Consider the following 25,330-nt stretch of genomic DNA (forward strand, 5'->3'; position numbering starts at 1 on the left):
TCCCAAGTCTGTCCTTGAACATGGCTACCCCTAAAGCTGTGCCTTGGAGAGCTGTTGCTGTCAGCCTCTCTCGGGCTCCCTGGGCACTCATTTGCCTTGTTGTAACCCAGGTAGAAGTATGTCCTGCACAGGGGACTTCATGTCTAGGATAATTTCTGAAATGAGGTTGGGGGGTATGTGTGTTTGGGCTTTTCCTTGTTTTTGCAACCGACTGTTACAAATGAACTTTTTCAAATGAGTATTTGTTACAAATTAGCTTCTTTTTTTTTTCATATTCCACCTTCTAATAGTTTAAATTTGGAGGCTGCACATCTCTCTACTGATGACTGTGTATTACTCTGGAAATACACAGTGTCCCATTGGCTTAATCCCACGCTCTTTAGGTTTGAACAGGGATCAAGAGACAGAGTCTGGTGAGGCACAAATCTTTGTGTCCTGCTTGCATTACAGGGGCAGCAATAGCAGCACTTAAATCACACTGAAACTTTGTTTTAGAAAATGACATAATGGGAGTGGTGAGTTTCTCATGTCCACAGCTACTTCCTTCTCAGCCATGGCTCATGTTTTGTGATCGTGGTGTCAGGGCAAGCGGGATAATGTAGGTCGCTGAAGCTAGGTTCGCCTACTAGGAAGGAATTAAAAGTAGGAGGATATGATTAATGCCAATCCACGTAGTACTATAGAAAACAGATGTAGATGTGTTTCATTGGAAGTATATCTCACATCTACTTTTATATGTTATGGTACGTCTACATGGTTACCATTATCAAACAATCCTGTTTTCTAATTGGGATTTATAATCACAAGTAGTGGGGAAAAGGGACTTCTTGGCTGTCACTGTCCACAGGCATAGATAATCACCAGCAGTAGGAGAATAATCTTAATGAACTAACTTGACCTCATTTTCTAAATGAGGCAATGGGTTTGTTTGACAGAGGTCAGACAAAATACATTTTGGGGGGGAGTTTGACATAGTCTATGGTTAAATCAATTGGTTACTGCAGAGAAAATTAAGGGATGAACTGATGGCATGTTAGCCACTCTCCAGCAACTATTGAGTACTTGCTTTTATCCTGAGGGGATGGCTCCATGCGCATTTTTCCTGCCTCTGCTTTCCTATCACCCTTAAAGTCCTCCCCACAACGTACACCACACACACGCACACACACATGTCAATCTACTCTCTTGCTTGGCCCATCAAAGTTTGAAGACCACCGAGCTGGTCCTTCAGTGAAGCTGAGGTGGCTGAGCTCATCCACGCTGAAGGGCTCTTATCTCACATCTTCTCTAAGGTAAGGATTTACACACACTGTTTTAATGGCAGATCAGCTACTGTGCAGAGCTTATCAAAAAGAAAAGCAAGAAGCAACTCTTTGCAATGCACAGTGTCTTCACAGTAAGAAAATGAGAGATAATAAGGATCTTTTCATGTAACAGTGAAAAGCTAAAAGTGAAAGGTAGACATATTCAAGCTAGACAAGAGGCACATTTAATAGTGAGCTTTCTTTAACAGTTGTCTGAACCATGAAGGGGAGTGGTAGATTCCTATGTTTTGAAATCCTCTGGATGCTTTTTTGGAAGCTACATTTGAGTTCAGTGCAATTTATTGGACCCAGTACAAGAATAACTGAATGCATTTCCATAATGAGTATGTCAGACTAAGTGATCTAGCAGTTTCTTCCACCCCTAAACTCCATGAAACTACCAACAATCGGGCTGACATGTCAGGTGTATTCCACTCCTATTTCCACATGTAGCAGATTCTGCTGGAAGTGGGAGAGTTACAGAAACTGTTACAGATGTAAGTGAAAGCAGAATCATGCCCTAAATTATGATTTTATGATGACTGAGAATCCACTTGAAGATTTTAATATAAATGTCATGGGCAGTTTGAGGCTCATGAAGACTGGGTGCAGACAGACCTAAAACTCTGTGGTTGTTTTCACTACATACAGAACCATTTTAGAGGCTGCCAGTGTTCTGGGCATTTAAATACAAGGTTGTTCATAAGTGAAGCTTTACAGGATCTGGAGAAAACCCCTGGTCTTTAAAATGAAATCACTCTTGCGAATTGAAACTTTCCAACAATTTCTTTTTCATATAGCAGAGAAAGCCGTAACTCAAAGCAACAGTTAGAAGTTAATAGCAGACAAGTTCAGACTAGAAACAAGTCATGCACATTTGGATGTGTCCAGAACTCTTGGCTAAGAATGGACTGTGATTGTCAGCAAAAATGCCCTTCAGGATGGTTTGAAGTAATGAGTTCTAATGTGTAACCAGCATGGAGTAGAAGTAAAAGCGGGTCAGTTAGAGGTTTCTTTTGTGAAGTCTAATTTAAGAGAAATGACTTAATTGCATGCCTATAGTCTAATGTGACAGTAGTGAGACCCCAGTTTAGAACGACTTGATGTTATTTTTAAATAGCAGCATTATATTCTTTGTAGGATCCATAGATAACAGCACATAAAACAAAGAGCACATGTAATTGAAAGATAGATCTACAAACAATGACTATGCTAGTAAACTAAACTGACCAGAGCCAGGCAGCTCAAGGTTGGCACGTGTTCATCGACACTATTTCACTGTTGTCAAGCTCCTGGCAGGGCTGATCCTTACCAGTCTGGAGAGCCTGACCATCCCTGAAAGGGACCAGTTCCCCACCTGGGAGGATGTTGGGGCTCTCACCTCCAATGGGCTGCTCACAGGATGGGGACATCTTCCTGTACATTCCCAGCTGCTTTCAGATGGAGGAACTGGACAGAATAGTGGTTTTTACATCCACCAGCATAGTGGTTTTTTAGAAGCCTCCACAACTGGTTGGAGGTAGTTGCCTTTATTAACCTCCCTGGTGCCTTTGCAGGGCACTGAAGTGGTGGAGCTGGTCACAGCCTGCTTTCAGCATTGCCCCAGCCTCTGCCAGCCTGATGTTTGGGGTTGTCCTCCCAACAGTGCTGCCAACTGAGGCAGTGCCGTCATCCTCAGCTGCCAGATGGGAACGAAGACGCAGGGATCTGGACCCTCTAAGGTCATTGAAATGAAATTCCGATTTTCATTGAAATGAAATTTCATTAACTGAAATTAAAAAAATGAGTGAGACTTTCCTAGAGTGTATGAGGTCTAGGCAGGGGCTCAGGACACCCCTTTTATTGAGCTTTAGGTTGCTCTTTTGTCTGTTTCTGGTACTTACCAGCCAGTTGACCCAAACTTGGCACTTTAATAATTACATGGTCTCTTGCTCACGTTCCAAGAACATGATTCATGTTGCAGATCAGTGGCAGGAAGGTGAATACTATTAAACTGAGAGCCCCTCCCTACTGTCACCAGCTCAGTGAGAGATGGGTCACCATCCTGCAGGCATCTGAGTACAGCTGCCCCAGGAGACCCCAAGGGATGCAGCTGCAGTCATAGAACTTGGAGGCCCATTTTCTGCCCATGTATCTCTTGTTCCTTTCTCTGGAAGTTCCACATCAGAGCAGTAGCTCTGAGTTAATATCAGATTTTCCATCAAAAGTAGCTAAAAATCAGGAGTGAACTAACACTTGTGGGCCGCTGTGCACCTCCCAGCTGGTTGCCAACCAGTGTGGCTGTGCAATGTGCCTCTGACATGCAGACCTCACCAAGGAAGGGTGCGTCTCAAGATAGGACCCAACACACTTGTCTATGGCAACATATTATGTGACAACACTAACAATCAATTGCTGCCCCAGGACAGGAGTCTGGATTTGTCCACACTTTTTCTTGCCTGGGATTCAGTGTTAACTGTGGGAAGGGTGCAGGTCCCACTTTTTAGAGGTCTCTGGCCTTCATGGATTTTCTCAGCACGTGGTCTGGGTAGGAGGCTGGGTTGCAGCGTACGACAGCTGAGTTGTTTGGGTTAGTGGATGGTCAGGCGGTCACTTAGTTGCTGAAGATTTTTGCCCCGTGTTACGCAATCCATCCAGAGTGTGTGAAAATGTCTAGTAGTGTTGCATTGAGGAGCAGGAAATGAACCTGAAGAGAGCAGGCCTGCTTACAAATAATGAATATCAGAGAGTACTAATGATCCCCAGCAGCTTGCACACAAAGAAGGCAAGACCTCATCACAGGCAAACACAAGCCAAATAATTTTCTTGCTTTCCTCCACAATTTGAATGGGGCAACCGTGCCACAGCCCCTTTGTAAACATGCGTTTGAATGTACGTGCTGATAACAAAGCAAACCTGCGAGTAATGACAAGCTGCAGAGCTTGCTGATTCAACTCACTCTCCTAATCTTTTACTGAAAATGTTTTCAGTTCTGGTTATGAGGGCAGGTTTCAAAGACACTGCTCTTTCATGCCTGTTGTCAGACTGAAGCCTTGACAATGAGGGGGTCTTTTCCCTGACCACAGCAACAGGAGTGGGTGACTTATCAGAGCTACCAGTAAATCAACAGAGATTTGGCAGCATTAACGTGCCCAAATGCAGAGTTCACCTTTTCCTGCTGCTGCTTGCTGCTGTCTGAAGTGATATTGACTGTCTGGCCTATGGCGGGGGAAAGTCTTTCCATCATTGGTCGCAGGAAGAGGAAATCCTCCGGGTAGACACAGGCATGGAAACAATGCCATGAGAAGAAGCATGAACTTCCACATTCATCTGTCAGGGAGAGCTGTGAGCCTTGCCACCCCACTGTCCCCACAGAGGGCTACAGGCAGCCACTCTGTCTCTGACCCCCCGAGCTGGGAACAGTGTGTTAGGGCAGGAGGGGGGCATGTGTGAAGGCTGGGTGATTTTTCCAAGTTCTTTCCATAGTCAGTGGAGGACAGCAGCTTCCTACAGAGGGTAATTCAGAGCTGTTGTGTTATGTTGTGGACTGGCTCTTGAAGAAGCATCATGGCTAAAGAGACATCCCCCCGGTTCATCTTCCTGTGTTTTAGTGAGTGTCTTTTCCCCACTGTGGCTGGAGGACAAAATGGTGATCTGGTATCTTCAGTGCTCCTGGCATGTGCCTTTTTCTAAAGGTTAAACAAACTCTACACTATTGATTTTACTAACTTTTTGGAGGAACCCTCTGAATCTCACACAATATTCTGTGCAGCCAAACACATGATTTAGCATAATGCTCTGATACTGTTGTTTAAACAATGATTCTGCAAATACTTGTGTTCTGTGACCAGGTAAAAAGTGCCACCCTCCATCTGCCATCCAGCTGGACCTCAGGGTCATGCTGGACATGACATTTAACAAGTCCTTGGTGTGCAAATACCTACCAGAGACAGCTCCATCCTCCCATAATATTTAATGTCACCTGCAGAGGTCTCAGCTTTCTGAAGTCAAGAAAGAAGGGGACTTTTTTGCCTTTTGAATATGCTCATCTGACAGCATGTCAGGCTATGTCTACTGTACCAAACCAGGCAGAACCAGCTGCAGGCTCCAGCCCAGTCATGAGAAAATAAACCATAACATTACCCTTCAGGACCAGTGGACAGACTCTAATTAATTTCATTTACTGGGATAGACACAGACTTCGTAATATATTAGGCATATGATTGCTGGGACTTGAATTACAGCATCTTAAGATTTTGCAGCCCATCACTTGACCCAATCAAATGCACTCATTCAGGCTGTGTTAATCTATATTTTTGTGTAAATCCCTTAGTGATTTTTTTTTTTTTTTTTTTTTTGCAATGGGTTTGAGCTTAGCATACGCTGTGAAAAATCTCAGATGTGGTGGCTGGGTACACAGCACAAACTCAATCGTATTCAATCCTACACGCATGCAGCAAACATTTGGCAAATTCCAGATTACAGCAGACACAAGGCCTTTTAACATAGATGCATTAAGGGCCTCAGTCCCTCTGCTAGTTCTGCTACATTCACCGATAAGCCCTAACAGGCTCATTTCTCTCACTGTCCCCTCTCCAATCCACAGTACTGATGGATTCATCCTGCATGTTGCAAGGAATAATAAAAACATTCATGACTTCATGACCAAAATCAAGGGTACAGCTGTATGAAGAAGGACAGATAAAATCTTTTGACAAAATCTCTGGATTTTGAGGCATTGCTTGGTACTTCAGGTTGCTACCTCCTGACGATTCCCTTTCATTAAAACATCTTGGCAGCTAAGTGCCACCAAAAAGATCTATGCCACTTTCTATCAAGCTAGAATGGGCAGTTACATTAGAAAATGAGAGCATAGCATGATTTCTTGATATGCTCACACAGGGATATTCCCAAAGGATTTTTCCCCCCACATCTTCTGCAGATTGATATTAATTATTATTAATTATTAATTTACTCCATGAACACATTTTTGAAAGAAAAATGCAAGATGTTTAGCTACAGTGATGACACTCAAGGCACAAAGTTCATACCATTGGTTTGCAGATGGCTGGGTAAGCCTGAAATACTGGAGGACGGTGTCTTGGTTTGATTTCTGATGTGAGTACATCGGAGCTTGAAGCAACTGCAACAGGATAAATCTCTAACTGCTGTCTATTACTCCAAATCCATTCACTCTGAGCAGACCCATTTTGTTGCCTGGCTTTTGGCCAAATCTGTCACAGGGAAGAATCATGTTGTAATGCAATAGCATCCTGACTCTGCAGGATACTGTTTGATCTTGCCTATATAGATGGGGCTAAGCCATGCTATGACGGCATTATGGCAATGATGTGCTGCAGCCCTTTGAAGGTCGGGGGTTTTCTTCATCTGTGTAAGTTGTACTCCTTACTGGAAGAAGACTCATCCTGAGTGGAGGCAGAGAAATCATGGGAAAAGCAGAACTAAATTAGAGGACAGCTTCTCATAAATCTCTGTTCTTAAGAGAACAAGAGAAAATTTTGCTGGTGCCCTTTGCATCCTGGTCCATGGGAAGTCACAACTAACAGACATTTCTTTCCCCACTTCCCTTCCAGACACATCTGCAGGTCCTTAGAACCTGTAGCCTCCTGCAGGTTCTTAGAACCTGCAGCGTCCTCCTGGTGCTCTGAAACAATGGCCGGTGGCTTTTGTCTAGATTCATCCTTTGGTGTGCCCAGCTCACAGATGTACTGAGGCTTTCTTTCTCCTGGGACCCGGGACAGAAGGAATTTGTCTCCATCCTTTAGTTATAATTCCTTGTAACAATGGAAAAAAGAGGGATGTTAATTGTTTCTTGCATTCAAGAAATGTAGGCATGAATGTGAATGTAAAGAAGTGATTTGTGAAAGCAGGGGAACAACAGTTGTTGCAGAGACCTGTAACATTTTTACTGCTTCCTCAGGAAGTACACAGCTGTTCCTGGGGGACTTTCCATGCTCAAGGTCAGGTCCAGGCCCCAGCTAGGGATATCTCCATAGCATCTGTGCACCAACACTCACAGTCTGTAATGATGGGGTGCCACCTCACCCCTTCCTGAGGTTTGATTGTTATTTCTAGAATTGGAGTAATGGAAAAACAAAACTTCAGATCCTTCTTCTCAAAGCTGCCTTTATCTTGTAGCCTGCTTCTGAGTTTGCTTAGCTGCTCTAGACCCTCTCTTATGGAGGAAGTAGAGAGCCATGTGTTTCAGTGAACTGGCAACATTTACTTTCTGAGAAGTGGATTTGTGCCTCTTTACCCTATTTCAGACAAACATTGTAAACTTAGTGTAAGCTTGAAGATTCAGGAGGCAGTATCACATGTTTTCTGTGAAAAAAATTTTCACAGAAAGAGTGGTCAGACAGTGGAATAGGCTGCCCAGGGAGGTGGTGGAGTCACCATCCCTGGATGTGTTTAAGGGTTGTTTAGATGAGATGTTGGGGGATATGGTGTAGGGGAGAACTTTGTAGAGTAGGGCTGATGGTTGGACTCGATGATCTCAAGGGTCTTTTCCAACCTGAATGATTCTATGATTCTGTGTTCCTTATAGAAGGTAGCAAAGAAATCAGAACCCCCCATCTGCATGTTCAAATGGAGTTTGCAGGTACACACAAGAGCTGAGGAGGCTTGGAGTGATGATAACTCATGCATGGATGTCTGCAGCCTCAGAGAGGCTTTTTAGACTTTTCCCTCTCCTGGGGCTTTAGCTTTTTGCCCATCACCAACCCAGCGTTGCAAAGGGTTTGCCACACGCTGGTCCTTTGGCAGCCCTGTGCACCCACAGTGCCAGCTCTCCACTCAAAAGCAGGGTGGTCTTTCAGCTGAGAGCTGCTGGGAATACCTGAGTTTAGAGTATGTGGTGTATAGGCAACGTGATAGTGCCTAGTGTCATATCATCCCTGTTAGGCAAAAGATTTGATCCTTGTCCCTGTGATCTTCACTTACAGCTGAACAAATTGGAAACCTGAATGCCAGTCTTGCTTTGCACAGATAACTCAAAGTCTCATGTTTCTCAAATAATGGCATGCTGTGCAAAGCAATGAAAGACAAAGATGCTACATTAGATTTACCTGTGAAGGGGATCCTGAAGAGAAAAGGTTGCAAAAAGGTTAAAATTAAAATTCTATAAATATAATTTTGTATCAGAGCAAGTTATGTTGTGACCATCAAGGCTTGTTTCCTGTCAAGCTTTGCTTCTGTGATGTCTAATAAGGGTTGTGCCCAAGTTTATCTATCTCAGTCAGGGAATTGATTTTGGTCTTTTTTGGGACACTTATTTACGCAGTGTGTGGAATATCTTAATATTTTTTAAACTTCTCTATCTCTCTGATTAATTTCGTGGAAACTGTCAAGGGAGTTAAAAAAGCCTGACAAATAAAAAAAGAAATTAAAAATAGAAGAGGTAAAAACAACTTGCTAGAAGTTAGAGACAAGGTAATAAACACTTTTGAAAAAATACAAAATAATACACGAAAGAAAAATGCCTGTTACAGTTAATCTCCTTTGCATATCCCAATATCTTAGCTGCTTTTTGCCTGTGCAATGGAATGTCTACATTTTAAAATGCCAATGAAGTTTAACAGCTCTTAGTCATAGGGAGTTGCAGGGGATTAATAATGATTCTGGCATAGCGAAAATTTCCTCTTACAAGTCCTTTCATTTTTTTTTCCATCATTAATCTTGGATGATCTGTCCATGTTTCTTTCTTTATCTTCCCAGTCTTCCTCAAAGCAGTTCAGTGGTTGTGTGGGCTGCTCGAGCCAGCCGCAGTGGGGAGGGCAGGGCTGCAAAGTGCCCTGAATCCTTATCTTGTGTCTGCTACTGGGAACTTACATCTCCTCTGGTGTCATTTGTTTCATCATCTTCTGGGTGACTGATCAAACCCCTCAGCAGATGGGCAATATTTCAGTAAATGAAAGTCAACAACGAAATCCCCCAAGGTGTGGAGCTGGGTAGAGCTAGTTCGTGGTGATGTGCTATACTGGCTCATCTCCGGGTCTTTCTCGGAAACAGAGGAATCTTTCAGTGAAGTAAAATATAAAAGTAGGTTGTTTTGTTTTATTTTATTTTTTTCTTTGTCTTCCTCTGTTCCTACAGAAACCAGCAACCCCACTGAATATTTCCTGCTTCCCCCTCACCCTCCTGCTAGGTAGATAATCACCCAAGCAGCACCTTGTGTGGTGCAGGGTTAGGCTTGCTTTATTGTACACGCCCCAGAAGGGGCTCACAGGCTGCCTCTACAGGTTAGAAATAGCCCTGAGACCAGACTTAAGTGTCAGTTCTCTTTCTGCGCACGTTTCTTGCCGGTATGAGCACCCATGGGGCTGCTTCTGACTTGGCCCATGTGGTTCTCCGGGTAAGTCCTAGAGGCTTGGGGAGTGCTCATCCATGGTGTGGATGGGCTCCAGCACTTTCTGCCTGGCCAAAAGTTTCAATGTCCCTGTGCTGAGTCTTCAAATGATCTCTGCTCAGCAGAGAAAGCTTCCTGAAAGCTTTTCTAGGAGGGCCTGTTGCTGTTTAGCACAGGAGAAAATAGGGTGTGGAAACCTGAGCTCAGACTCAGGTCCTGAGAGTGTCCTTGACACTCTAGGCTGCTTCTACTTGGTAATTTAGACATCAGGCTTTCAACAATCCTTTCCTCCCTGTCTCAGGTGTCCTTGAGTGCCCTCAGATTGGGTGGACCCAACCAAAGTGCACTCTAACTTCCTGCTCTATTCCCTCTCACCTCCACCCAAGACGAATGCTGGAGGAGAGCAAATGAAGCCATTCCCTCCTGGTGGGGTGTCCTGTCGATGCCTGGCACGGACCGGGAAGGTTAGTCAGAAACCACTGGAAACGGAGCAACCTGGGAGGAATCTGCTTCATCACGCAGCTGCTATTGCCTAATGTGAGCTTTGCACAACACAGGAATTGGTTCCAACTGACTCATGGCAGAGCCCTGGCAAGGGAAAGTTCATGTCAGGAAGAGCGTTCGGTTCCTTCGTCAGGGGACACCGCATTTCACAGATCCTCAGCTGACAAATGAGCCGGGAAGAGAGCAGCAAGAGGCGATTTGCCACCGAGTGTTACAGAAAGAGCTTTGAGCCGATCAGAGAAAGGAAATACAACCAGACCCCCTGCCTCTGCAATGTGTGGGGAGAGCTTACTTTTCTGTCCAGAGAGGGCACTCTTATTGCAGATATTTTAAGAGGTCTGCAGAGACAAGTGATAGCACAGCTGATTGTAAGCTGTTAATAATATTCACTAAGAGCATTTCTTACCTCTGCTTTAAGCTGTGAATATTGTATGAACTCAAGTCAGTTGTATTTGGAAAGGTCCAAAATCTGGTAAAAACAGACACACTTCTCTCTTTATTTGGTGTTACTGGCCAATAACATTAGCAATGCATAATATCATATCCATTAAAAAGAGTATAAGTGACAACATAAATATAAAGGCAACATGATTTTCATCTTTATTCACAAACATTAGGATTTACTCATTCTTGGTCTGGATCTCTTGTAGCTCTACTTAAGCTGATTTAGCCAGAGTGAAACCAGGTTTGAAGCAGTATATAACATGGTTCCCATACAGCTATAATATAACACCTTTGAGAGAGGTGAGTTTTGAGCCATGGGATTGTTTGCACAAGAGTTGTGCTTTCTGACACTACAATTTTCAGAGATTGATAGTATCAGTGGGATAGCTCTTTTTTTTTTTTTTTTTTTTTAACTGTTTATATATGAAGGAGGCAGTGCCCTTTTATTTTCTGTCCTTTTTTCTACAGCTCACTGGCTGCTGCCCTTTTTTTCCCAGCCTTGTAGTATTTCCTCCCTTCTTTCCCTTCCCCCAGTCTGCCGCAGTGTCAGTGAGAAACAAAACTGCTGAAACCTGAGCTTTCTGGCTAAAGAAGATGAAGAATGAGAGGAGGAGGTGGTAATTAGACCCTCCCTCATATTATTCATGCAAAGGAATTGTCTTTGAACACCACTTCATCCTGGGAGCTGCTCTGAGTTCAAAGAGAAAGCTGAGTTGTTGTCATTCTGGGGCCTTAATCTAATCACAGTGTCCCCCTTTGATTTAAAAATCTTTTTAGGAGGTGGCAAATATCTCCCCCCATCTACCATTTTATATTTTATTTTTATTTTTTGGTCCTAAGAATGTGGTGCTTGTTTCTTTGGCATTTTTCTTGTAGTTTTATTGTCAAAGTTAGGCTGGCTCCTGTCACTGGCTACCATTTAAGAGATCCAAGCCTTTGGTAGTATCAGAACAGAAAAGTATTGCTCTCTGTATCTATAGACAATTCTGTATATCGCTACATACATGATATGACAAAAAGGCTCTCCAGGAGTCTCCATCTTTCAAGGTGTTTCCAGATTCATGCTTTAAGAAGCAGTATACAAACAGAATACAGGTAATGCTTGCTGGGACAGGCATCTACCATCTACCTAGATAGACCTACCATTTTTTAATCATTTGGCTGGTAAAGAGCACTGAATGTGTTCCTTCATCCTTTTCTTGCCCTGTTTCCTATGAGGAAACCCAGAAAAACACCTCTAAACATTAGTCCAGCTCCACACAGACCATAAGTGCTACCTCTCACCCACACACATACACACTTTTAACCTGTTTTGTGTTCTTCCAAGTGAGGGCAGTTCTATATCACTGGTTGGAAGCAGACAAAAATCATCCATTATGGTTTCTGAGATTTTCAAGTGAAAGCTCTAATATTACTCAAGAGTGTGGGTGAGATAGGGTTTATTCCCACTTCCAACAACTGCCCTCCAGCTAACATCCTCCCTTGCATTTATTAGGCCTGCTCAGAATACACTTAATTGTACAAGGTGATCCTGCAGATTCTTGCAGAATTTAGAGTACGCAGATGAAAAAAGGGAAAATTAAGATATGATCATTGAAGGCTGGGGTCTTTCTGAGCACATGCAAGTGAGTTGCATGGTGAATTTTAGCTCCTTGGCAGTGTAATGGTGCTGGAGATTTGCCTGTCCAAATGTAAGCATGAATGCCTGGGCTGAGGTGTCTGACTCGCTATGTCCCACCTGAGGCAAGATTTCAGGACATCTGAATCTTGTCCTTTGATTTTAATATAAAACAAGGCAACAAAATTTGATCTTCCACTGTGGACCTATGTGAGGATAAAAAATCTTTAGGTCAAAATCAATAATAACAATAGTAATGGCATAAAATAGATTTCTCCATCAGTTTAAAGCTTTCAACACATAGCTTCATTTCAAATACACCAAATGCTAGTAGCACCCATCCAGCCCATATGGCTCTGCTCAGTATACACACTTAAAAAGAATTCTTACCACTTCTTTAGATATCTAAATATACACCTGGCACATCTATTTTTATCATCTTGCTTTATATTTTGGTTCTAACATTTGTAGATACAGATTTACAGCAAAAAGTGAGCTATTTTAATCTATATCCAGGTGAAGCTTTTTTATGCTACTTGTATAATTATAATTTCAAAAGCTGCTAAGTAGCTTTAACATATACTTCTCAGCTTGAGTTCATCTCTCCTAACTTTGTATACCTAAGTATTAGATGTTGAGTCCAAGATGGTCACTTAAACTCTCTCTCATTTTCAACAGAGAAATGTAGACGCTGCTGATGACTGTTCATCCCTTCCTAAGGTTGTTTGGATGAGTGTTTCATGAGGAACCTTTAAATAAAGTGCCTATTCCTTAGGCAGCTAAGCTAAGTGAGAAAAACCCTATCCTTCAGACCCTAAATCTTGGCTTTCACAGTAGTTAAAATCTGCTTCATTAAGAGTGACTAGTATAGATAAAATGCTGCATAATTATTATATAAAATATCTGATATTCAGAAATGCCAATGGGGGACATCTGAGAAGTGCAGATTGATAGTCCAGAGTCTGACTTGCTTTCGCTTCCCATGTGAAAATGGCCAGGCTGAACACTGCCTGGTTTTGAGTTAGAGCAATGGTAAGGGAAGAGAAGATCAGCTGAAAGATGCCTCCCTCTGTCAAGAGTGTGTATTCAAATATACAAGGAGATGATATGAAGGGGAGCTCATTTTACAGCAGTCTGGTTGGGGGGTAATACTTGTATTTTTTAGATAAACCCCTCCATATAGCTGAATAAATTTTTTCTCCTGCAAACAGATAGAGCATGACTTTCTGTATGAAATACACCATAACTTGCAAAATGGGATGAAACTCTCATGAATAGACAACTTGAAAGAAAGTAGTTGTCTTTTGATAAACAGATGTGGGTTCAATTGCAGATGTTATCATTAAAAAACAAAATGCCTGACAACAGAGAAATAAATAAATGAACAATAATATATACATTCACAATTTTCTGTAAAACTAAACCAGGCTTATAGAATCACAGCTTCTGTTTCTAGTAAAATCTTAAGTATTGTTATTCTGCAGAAGCTAGTTGTCCTTCTCTTAGGTGATATTCATCTGCCCAAAATACACATGGAAAGATCCCAAAGTGTGGTCTTGAATCTCTCTGTAATTTTATGTTGGTCGGCTTACAGACAAATTCAGGATGCCCTGACCTAATCTGAATGACGTCAGACTATATAAAATCACACAAATATCCACAGTAGAAAAAGCAGTATTCTCTTCAGAATAAAAAAACCAAGCCATAATCAAACCAACCCTCTCTAACCAATACCCCAGGTCTCTGGTTTTCATTCACAAAGGCCAAATGAATGAATAGGCAAGGTTACTGAGGTGGCTTCCTGAGCCACACTTCCAGCATAAAGTAACCAAGGCTGAATTTGTGTTTGGATTTGGCTGATTCAGTGACTCCAGATCAAAGTTGTGGGTCTGGTTCCTTAAAATGACCAACACAACTATGATCGGCAATTGCATCAACATTAGTCAATTTTGTAATGTTTCATGTGGCTTACATCTGTGGCTAGAAGGCAGAGCAAACTAGTTTGTTTTTTGTTTTTTGTTTTTTTTTTTTTTTTTTTACAAGCATTGCTTTTCTTTTTTAAGAGAAAAAGCAATGTAAAGCCTTATACCAAAAGAAGACCCAACCAACCCAAGCAAAACTCAAAACCTAGACCCTTTATCTTTTCAATTTTGTTTCAAGAATAAATACTTACAAAATGGCTAAATATTACTATTAGTTTTGCTGACATACATTGGGTGTGTTTCCTTTGTACTCCTTCATTTGTGACTGACACCACCATAAAGAAGACAAAGCCATTATTGTTCCTACTGCAAGTAGGGAAGAAAATGTCCCCTGATTAAAATAAGGAGTAAGTTTCACATTTTACCACAGCAGTTCATTGTGTAGCTTGGGACAAGGAGGTGTAAATTTTAGTGGTGGGCTGTGGGACTCGTAACTGAGTTATTCATCAATATTTGTCATCTACAAAATGAGTTTACCATCTTTGAAGTCTTTAGACACTTGTAGATTATTTTGTGGTCAAAACCATCATTATGGTATTGGTCATTTTATTAGGCAATGAGTTATTGGGAAGCCGATGTTATGCCACATCCCCATCTGCTTTCAAGACTGGCATCCATGATGATCTTTCTTTCTGTGGTCTGAGGTCAACCTTGGTACCTTGCACCTCCAGTGCCCACCCTTTCCCTCACACTCCTTGAACCCTACTGTCACTTTCCCTCTGATGCTTTTAATTTCCATTTGCATTTTTCTGATCACTGAACTTTATTGAGAGTCATGGCCTTCACTGAACCTTGCCTTTGCTTGTAACAGGGGCTGTGGGTGTTTTAGGATGCACCCTGATTAACACAAACTGCTACAGTTTGCATTTCTGTTCATGACAGAAAACTCACCCCAAATTCCAGCATTTAGTGGCAGCACATGGAGACTCACTGATTATTTGGCCACTCTGAGTATCCAGACTAGCTAAGTGAAAAGACTTCCTTACTTATCTCCAAAGATTCATGGACTCCTTGGCAAGATGTGTAAATTTTAGCCATTTTGGTTCAGCAGTTTTGGTTCTCATGCAGTCAGAGCCCAAGTGTATTGATTTGAATGCTTAACTGGAAATGAGAGCCAGATAAACACAGAGCAGAAGGCCAATGAAATCCTGTCATAAATCTATTGTAAAGCCCTCCCTGACCATCAGCCTGGTTCCAAAAATGTGGTTAAAGGAATATTCATGTGCCAAAGAACTCCTGTTACTGGATCATTGGGAGCTGAGATATTACTGTGTTTTCCTCTGTATTTCCAGCTATGTGACTGGACCTCAAGTCCTCCCCTGTACTGTCCCAGTAGCTGTAGAAACCAATGAAAATTTTATTGAACATGTGAGATTCACCTGATTCACTTATTCAAAGTATGTGGCTGCACTATCTTCCAAAACACCCTCTGCACAACCCTTATCTTGGCCATAGCTAAAAAGTGTTCTTAAATATGCTTCTGAGTTCAGAAGCAATATGATACAACTGACCAAGTGCAATAGCTGCAAGTGTTGGTAAGCACATTTCATACGACATTCTGATGAAGGAGATGCTCATAAATGTTGCTGACGAGACCGCTGCTGGCTGCCGCCGCTCAGAGGAAACCCATCAAGGCTCATTTTTAAAACTCATAGATACACACTGGAAAATCCTTGATAATTATTTTTGGATACAGGGCTAAACCCTGGCTTTGTAGAGGTGAAGAGTTTCCATTGATTAGATTAGGGCCCAGACTTCTTTTTCCAGCTTGATTTTTAGCTAAGACCAGTCTCAAGCTGCTTCCTGGAGAGGCAAGGAGAGTTTTGCGTTTTATGTTCACCAAAGGCAGGGTCTGAGGCTTGGAATCAGCTTTAGCTACCACTAACCGAGTGATTAACAGGAGTTTGATAATGACACAGCCTGAATGCAGACAGTATAGATTTTAGTTCTGGGTAGCCACAGATTACTAATCTCTGCAGCTGCTGATGAGAAATTTGTCTGCTAATAACAAACAAATTCTTCTGAGAGTTCAGCTTCCCCACCAGAAGCAAAAACATTTAATCAAATGGATTAAGTTTCTCATCTTCTTTTATTGCATTTATTTTTAACTTCTTGCCTCATTTCTAGTTACAAAATAAGAATACTCTGCCCATCTCACCTTTTTTTGTCTGTAGATTTTCATCCTCAGAAATAATTCTCCAAGGAAGGCCAGGTTTACTACCCTCTTTGCAGATGGGGAAACAGAGTCATAGGGAGAGATGACTTAGGTCATCAAGAGGAAAATGGAAAAAACATTGCATAAACTGGTCTCTAGAGTCCCTGCCCAGTTGCTAGCTTCCTTAAATGTCAGTGCCACAGGGTTTAAGCTAAAGCTAATGGTGATAAATAGGAAACTCTCCATTGACTTGGGCTTTGAAATCAACATATATACCCATATATATGTATATGTTTGCACAACCTCAAGTGATTTTATCACCATAATACCTTGATCTCACCTAAAAAGTGTTAGATTGACATAGCAATTACAGATCCTGTGGTTAGTCAACAATAACATTATCACCATTACAGATGGATGACTGAGGGGCTGATTAAACACAACTAGAGGAAGGTTTGCCCAGTGAAAGATGCCAGGGTCCCATTGCTATGAATCTGGGTGTCAATGGCAATGCTTTAGGCTGCTCCAAGGGTCTGCTCACACTACTTCCTCTGCCCATGCTCACTCAACATTCCTCTAAGTATTTTCTAAAGAAAAGGGAGCAATAGCAGCTTCAGGGAGCCACACACCTTTTGTTAAATTATTTTTAAAGTTTCTCTTAATTCTTAGGTGTAAGAGTTCAAACCTTTCAAGTCACGTGAATGTTATTAATCAACATTTTCCTGCCCAGCCTGTTAAAACTTCCACTAACTCATCCTGAGTCCCCCATTTAAAGACATAATACCATTTTGTATCCAATTTCCCCTATAATTAGATTGTACAAACACTGTTAGTTTTGCTGAGAAAGAGACTATCAGTAACAAAACACTCGATCAGCTTCCAGTGCTTTAACAAGTTCCCTCTTTTTTTTAATCAGTCCAACGTGAATCCCTCTGATCAGGTGTTCACAAGCCCGACTTTTTTCCCTTGATAATCCTCAAGCATTCTAAATATATATTCATTCCTCAGACATCAAATCACATATACTGCAAAGGTTTTTTGGTTTCCCATTCAGTGCCTCATTTTTATTGATCTTGGTCATTTAAAATATCCCATGTTAATTGTTCATAATAGCAGCATCAGTATCATATCTGGAAAGGAGAAAACAGTTGTTTTTAAGGAAAGGAACAGTCCTTATTTATGTTGCTGGCACATGATCCACACTTATCTGTCAAGAACACCTAATTTTTGCAGGATGGGTAAAGTATCTTCAATGGATCACAACCATGCAACAGAAGAGAGCTAAATTCTGTTTTGTCCTTGGAAAAATCACTTCACCTTTCTGCAACTGTTGCTCCACCTGAACAGCTGGACTCTTTTTATGCTTCTCTTGTTATGCTTCAAACATGCTTCAGGCCTGGCAGATTCTCTCTTCTGGGGGATTCCTAAAACAGAAATGGGAACTGAACAGAAGACAAGACATCCAGTAACTGAAGAGCCCTGAGGACAAAAAAAAAAATGTATAAGAACACAAAATATTTGTGTTCAAAATCTTTATAAGAATGCAATTAACTCCTGCCTCATTATGCAGTTTCTTATATGGTTAAGGATGTATCTCTTGGGGACAAAAGGCAAATAATGACATTGTCTGAAATTGTGATCTGGAACTGCACAGATTTTCAGTCAAAAATCTCTTAGGACTGTGTATAACAAAGTTTCTAACATTGTCCCTGCCATTCTTCTTTCTGTATCTTTGTTAAAAGCTGTAAATAATTTCAAATTATTTTTGTCATAGAATTCTGTAAGACAATGCCATCATACTTGAAATCCAGAGACACCATTTAACTATTTAAATTAATTTAATTATTTAATATTTAAACCAAATCCTTAATTTAAATATTGCATGCTGCACAGGGAAAAGTCTATGTTAATATTTTCACCTTTCTGGATTTATATTATATCAGACTCTTTACAAACTTTCCCCAGGGAAACACCACCACTGCCCAGGAGCTCAATATGTGAAGAATCTACCCATGAATAATCATAAACTCTTTTCATGCCCACTAGAGTCTTGCAATTAGCACCCAATCAGTGCTAAAGCTATTTTTTTCTTGATGTGTGGAAAAAACCTCAACTTTTCTCAGACAGCCTAAAAACCATGTAAACATAGATCTGAAAATTCTAAATCATATTAAAAATAGTGGTTCAATTTACACCAAAAATAAAGCAGATAATGAACGAGGGAAGGAAAATGAACCATAAAAACTATCTCCAGAAAAACAGTAATACAACATACTTCTCTGATGACATATGATGCTCCTGCCCTTTGTGTGGAAATCTTTGCTCCCTGATTGCAGTATTACTAATTTCCTCACCCTTAAACCATCCCGTACAAAGAGTGGTGATGGTGTTGAGCACCCTCTGTAAAGATTAATTTACAGATTCTGGCAATGCTTTTTTTCTCCTCTGTCAGTTTTGAAAGAGTTTTTATATTTTCTTGGTGTTCCAGTTTTAAATTTAACCTAGGTAACTTTCACTGCCAGGCAAAATAAAGATAAAGCAGAGACAATATCAATCAATAATGTATTCTGGAACACATTAATGTCAATCAACATGACTTTGTGGAAAATAGATTTTCTGCTATTTTCTGCTATAGGTCGCATGTTGGCTAATAAACATAATAGTTCAGATTTAGCATAGGTGTATTCCTTAAAAGTCATTTGGTTTAGTACTATAGCAGTTAAAATTAAATGGATTAAGATCTGGCCAGCTGGCAGATTTCAAAAAGTATTTGTTGATGGGGAATTGTTACCAAATGGATGTGTTTCTTATGGAAATTTCCCAGCAGGCTGTTCCATGCTTAACACTGTTCAACTATCTGAAAGTTTTGTAATAAGCTTTGATTTTTCTTGATACATCTGACAGATTAGTTAGCATTTAGTGATGTACATGTTTTCTGCAAACTGTTAGCCTCTTGTTAGACAGAATTTTGTTGTAATTCACTCTGTTGCCTTTTGTGTCTGGGACATAAAGTTTAACTTTTAAAGGTCTACTGTGAAGGTCCATTTAGAATTCTATCTATTTTTCTCTTTCTCTCAGAAATAAAAGAAGACACTGCCATTAGAAGTTCTGGTGCTCAACTCAAGCAACTGGAGAGTCTAATGGGTTGTGCTATGGAAAGGAAGAAAGTTTTGTGTCTTTCATCCATGAATGGTTTAGTCACACATTGGAAGCCTCTAGTTTTGAATCTGCAAAAGAAGTTTAACTCCTACTTAGAAGAATCTCTTTAGCTGTAATCTGAATGAGAGATGCATATTTCTGGTGTTGTTTTGCACACATATAATGTTCTTTATTTAAGGATGTTGCAGTTCCAAAAAATATTATATCATTAGAAGGACAGCATGGTAATATAATAATAATAATCAAAGCAAAGTCACCAAAAGCAAGGCTAGCAATGACACTTATTCTATAAGTCTGCTGATATGAAGGCTGAGGAGACACCTTGAGTACTGTGAGAGGGAGGTACCCTCAGTTGGTAGCAGTTCAGAAGTTAAAGGAAAGAGTCTGGAGTGGGCTAATGTAATAGGATGAAGTGAGAATATTATTTCAGCATTTTTGTCAGTATTTGGGACCATTTCTTCTATGAACAACCAGATTTTAAAGAGGAAGAAAGCATGGTATCATTTTTCACACTGGGGAAAGAAGGTTCTGGGCAGTTTTTAGGTTTCAGAGGATGGCAATGGTTGGACGAAGGGTGTCCTCTGGTTTTGGAGTGAGGAGTCTGTGGATTTTGCATGTCACCAACCCTAATAGAAGAATTGGATCACTGCAGGGGTTGTTGTGACAACCTACCCTGAAGACTAGAGCAGCAACCAGCAAATTAACAGACAACGCAGCAAATAGGTGGTGCGAAAGATTATTTGGGAAAAAACATTGTTGGCACAACTAGCTAAGATCAATTAGCAGGGCAGCTGTGGTCAGTAGGAATAGACAGCTGCAAACATTGCCAGTAGAAAGCATCCACCAAGAGTGGCAGTAAGGGAAGGACCATTTGCAAATGGGACTGTGTCTGGTTGAGAGTGCTGTGAGCAGGAGCACCTGCTTCTAGCAATGACCAGGGCAGTCACAGAGGCCAGCCAATTGCCTCAGGAGACATGTAGAGCTCTAGGATAACCACCCTACTACTGAGATTTGCCTGAGTCTGGATCAATAGCCATGAGTGGGATGCAACAAGAAGAGGATGTCCATGGCTGTCACCAAAGCACTGATCTTTCAGAGCTCTCTCTTAGCTACTGTGGAGTGAACGGGTACCTCAAGGGGGAATGGGATCAAGTTTCCTTCTCTTGCTTGAATTTTCTAGGCTGGAAAGATATGACTGGAGCTCAAGTATGTGCTATAGAAGTGTAGTTACAAGTTAAATTTTATGTAGGTTGAAAAAGAAAACAAAAAGCATTATTAGATTCATGGTTTATACTTTAAAAACAAACTACTAGTGGAAAATCTGCTTTCAAGTACTGACTGTTATTAGATTCAGGTCACTTTATTTGCACGTGGTTTGTCTATAGCCAGTAGCTCCCAAACTCTGGCTTCTGTCTCTTTGTTCTGAGGAACTCTTGGCCATGCAAGAGTTAGGTAACTCTGATGGTCTCTTAAATGGGCAATAAACCCAAACTCAAAAAAATCCTTGTACAAAGTATATTACTTGTAAAGAGAATTGAATATATATATATATGTATCTATCTCTCCAGACATATCTCTACTTCATTAAGCTGCATTTAGAGTTACCCTAATTAAAATTTCTCCCTCCGATTAGATATTTTATTATGACTTTTTGGCAGTTTTACTCAGTCTGTACTCAGATCTATGGGGTGTGTTGTGGGACCTTTTGAAGAATAGGATATGGCATGACTTGAAGAAAGGAGTGGTTCTGTCAGTAGCAGTTTATAAGATTTGCTGGAGAATTTTTAAAGAACTAGAGATTCGTGTCATTAGCAATAATGTTCTGCACTTTTTGTCCGAAGATCACAAACTGATGGGCAAATGTTAAGCACTTCTGTTTCACAACAGCCTTCTGTCTTTGAAACGTTCATCTGATGGACTTGAAGTATGAAACATGAAGAAGTGACGTGATGTACTAGAAGGCAGTACCCTTCCAAGAGGCCAGATCCATCCATTTCCGATGAAGCCAAGAGGAATTTAAGCAGTTTTAGATGGAAAGCATTTCCACTACCATACACCCAGTCTCCTGTTCTGCTCACAGACCAGCAGTGTTTGTCCTTTGTAATACTGTCTTATCTCTATACTTTCATGAAGGGACTTCAAACAAACCTCTGTGGTTGTGTTATATTTGTGCCTCAGCGGCCTGTGTGGCATTCTACCTCCTGGCAATGTTTTGTCACTTATACTCAAGACTGGAGTGTTCTAGGAGCCAAATGAACAATACTACTGAATAATGACAAACATCTCAGTTTTCTTTAGACTGGTAAAATTATTGGAAAATTCAATGTTAAGCTGCAGACTACAATTTGTTCTCTTTAAAGTACATGGAAAACTGCTGTGAAGCACAAGTTGTCAAGATTATGTGGTGTAAGGAATTATCTTCTGTCTTGACTGGACTGATGAGGGTTGGGCATACTTGCTTCCATTGTAGTCATGTCATTTTTTAAATACAGTTGCAAACTGGTAAGCAAAAGTACAGAAAAGGTGCATTAATGTTTCAATGTGGCTTCTACTGCATGTCACATCTGCCATACTGACCTCCATTCTCTGATAAAGCAAGAAAAAGAGAGTTCATTGATCATTTAATGCAATGTGAGTGTTTTGGGGCTTAGGGCTTCACAGACACAACTATGAAACAAGTGAATTGATTTCAAAGCTTTAGAAAAGCCTGAAAAGAGTAAAAGTAAGTTATGAAACAACAAAGAGAGAATTGTATTCAAAACCTCCCAATTTAGGCATGAACAAAGGATAAAATCAAACAACAGTAAGCAGAGATATGATCTTTGGGGTCTGTTACTGGTAGTGTATGTGCAAAGAAGAGAGAAGGGCACACAAAGCATCACCTCCCACACCTCTGCAATTTGAGAAAGGATCATGGTAAAAAAAAAAAAAAAGCGGCAGCATGGTGTGAGAAGAGCACACCCTTTTTTCACTGTTTTCCTTCTGGTGGGGAGTTATGTATATGTTGAAATATTTCCCTCCTCTAGGTGCAGCAACATAGCCTGAATAGAGTTTTATTTTTGTTCAGTGAAGCAAGATAATCTATAGTAGCAGAAAATGCCTTACATAGGTATAGTAACTAGCTTACAAAGTAAATTTAGGCATTGCAGTGAGGAACTCAGGGCTTACAAAATTGCATAGTTTAACAATTGAAGCACAGACTAGGCCTTGGGGTACATGATCCTGGGATGGAAATACAAAACATTTTTATTAATATTTTACCCATAGATGAACTAAGTCTGAAGTAAGCCTTTCTTCTTAGGCTTCCTCTGTCTCTTAGACTTCTGTTTGTTTGTAAAGTTTACATGGTTCCCGGATTTGACCAAAACCAGGGCTACTGAAATAACTTGAGAAATGTTATCACTCTGATGTTTCTGAGCCAGCTAGGATTAGAAATGACTGGAAATGTTATGGAAGAGCCTGTTTTCATGAGATTTCCATCCAGATATCTAGACCAAAGGGGTTTCTTGGTCTGTGAACTTACAGAACACCTTTCAGTGCTCTTTGATGTAAACCCCTTGTTTCCTGTAGCAAAAAGAAAAGTCCCCCCTGCATTGTATCTATGCAAATTACAGCAAATAGATCTATATGAGTTCACCTTTTAAGACCTGACCTTTTGTTTGAACTATTAACACCTGAAAGATGGAGGCTTTTCAGTTCTCAAAGCTGGGTATTACAGTTTGTTTGCTGAACTAGGAAAAGACTGTGTTATTATCTATTCTTTGAGGACCGTGCAATAAGCATAGGAAATCCTATATTCTTTTAAACCAACAGAAGCCAGAAAGGAGAGAGTTAAAGTCCTAACTCCATCCTTAGGGTACCTTGTTTTCTTTACACAATTACCTGTGGTCTCAGTCTGTTAGACGATCTCAGCTCTGCATTTGCAGCAGTACTGAGACAATTGACATAGGGATGAAGTTTCCAGCTTCAACTTGAAAGATCCCTTGTGTTTGTGGATTCAGGTCAGACACTTAGTGTTACCTGAACTTAATTGTTGTTTGTTTTTGCTTTGCATTGTCTTCTAAAAGGCAGTTCAGGAAAAGAGGGAGGCCTGGGAAAAACAAACTACTTTGCAGACCAAAATGGCTTCAAAAGCAGCATTAGGACCACCTCCAAGTCAAAACAAAGCTCTGGCAGAAAGGTTATCTGCTTGCTCCCCAAACCTTGCCACTTCCTGCAGAAGCCCTGCTTTTCTCTTTTCAGGCCATAACAAAACCCAAGACTGCTATTACCTTATTCTTGTCTCCCATATCAAGTTCAGCCTGCTTGTGCTGCAATGTGGCCCTACTTTGCCTCCCTTTTCCCAGTTTTGGCCAAGTTTTGCTTCTCAGTCCCATACAAGGAGGCTGGCTTACTTAGCTGTTAGTGACCATCATTTAGGTCATAGTTATCTCTAGTATTCTCCTATGGTCATTGTCTTTGATTAGAAAATGCATAGTATTGCTTATCCTCTCCTGAGTTAGGCCAAGCAACCCCCTGCTTGATTTTGGGCCTACTTTAAAAGTTGGGTCAGTCTGGCAAGCATTTCTAAATGCTTCAGGCACTGCTGAAAGGACACCGCCATTAGAATATGCACTTTATGTTTTGTATGCATGTTCACATCGCAGCATTTCTTTTTAATATTTTAATGTAGATATAACAGATGTTACATAGCTGTGTATTGTAGGCTCAAATTGCAAACTGTGTTGACTCAAAATTTTATTTGACTTTATACCTAGTAAAAAACTCTTCTTCTGAGTTTTTTTGATATGATGATGTTCTTTGCAATACATTTGAATATTTACAAATGATAGTATACACTATTGAGATACTCATCTCAACATCGGCATATCTCATCAGAACAAGCAGATAAAATATCTAGTTTAAGCCTTAGACTTCCTGTTATCATAGTTTAATGGGTTCCTGCGGGTGAGCTGATTGGCAGAAATGTTTGTGCACATACTTGTAACTAAGACATATAGTGGGCTGACATCAATGAGCTAATGTTATTATCTCCCATAAACAAATGACAATTAGTTCCTAATTCGCCTTTGTTTTGCCGTAACCCAATCTAAACACATGGACAGTTACCATTGCTCTGATGATGCACAGCAATCATGACTTGATCTTCTTTCAGTTAGTTCAGCCTCTGCTACAAAGGTATCATAACCTCTATCTTTTATTCTTTCACAGAGGTGAACAAAATAGATTTGAAGTGTGACTGCAGTTGCTAAACTCTCCCACAATTCATGTAATAATGATCATTATCATCAAAAAAAATAAAAATCCCGGGCTGAAATAATGACAGTTCTACAGTCTTTCACAAAGAAAAATCTAAATCAAATAAGTGTGACTGTCTGAAGGCACTAAAAGAAACTGTACAATGTCACAGAGTGGATTGGAGACACTGCTTATTTACATGAGCTCAGCTTGTGATTAAAACAGTGAAGGAAGAATATCTGGAGAGCTCAGTAAATCTTTTAGGAGAGAGTTCTGTGTGCAAACTACAGTTATAGCAATAAAGACTCTATTCTGCCAAAGCAGTATAGTAAGTGAAAACTGATTTCAGACTTTGTGTAGGAACTTAAGGTAAAAGTTAGCACTATGCAAAGTAATGACCACGAACTTAGCTGCAAGCAGGTCTTTTTGCTGACAGCAAAGACTGAAGAAAAAAGTATACCATGATGAATGCAGCAGAACAGGAACATGTAGTGACAGCAAACCACTCATGTGAAAATTGACTGATGGCATCTTAGAACAAGCTTTAAAAGTAAATGAATATATTGCTCTACAGCGTAG

The sequence above is a fragment of the Strix uralensis genome, chromosome 1 (genome assembly GCF_047716275.1).
Source record: "Strix uralensis isolate ZFMK-TIS-50842 chromosome 1, bStrUra1, whole genome shotgun sequence".
In the NCBI taxonomy this organism is placed as follows: domain Eukaryota; kingdom Metazoa; phylum Chordata; class Aves; order Strigiformes; family Strigidae; genus Strix; species Strix uralensis.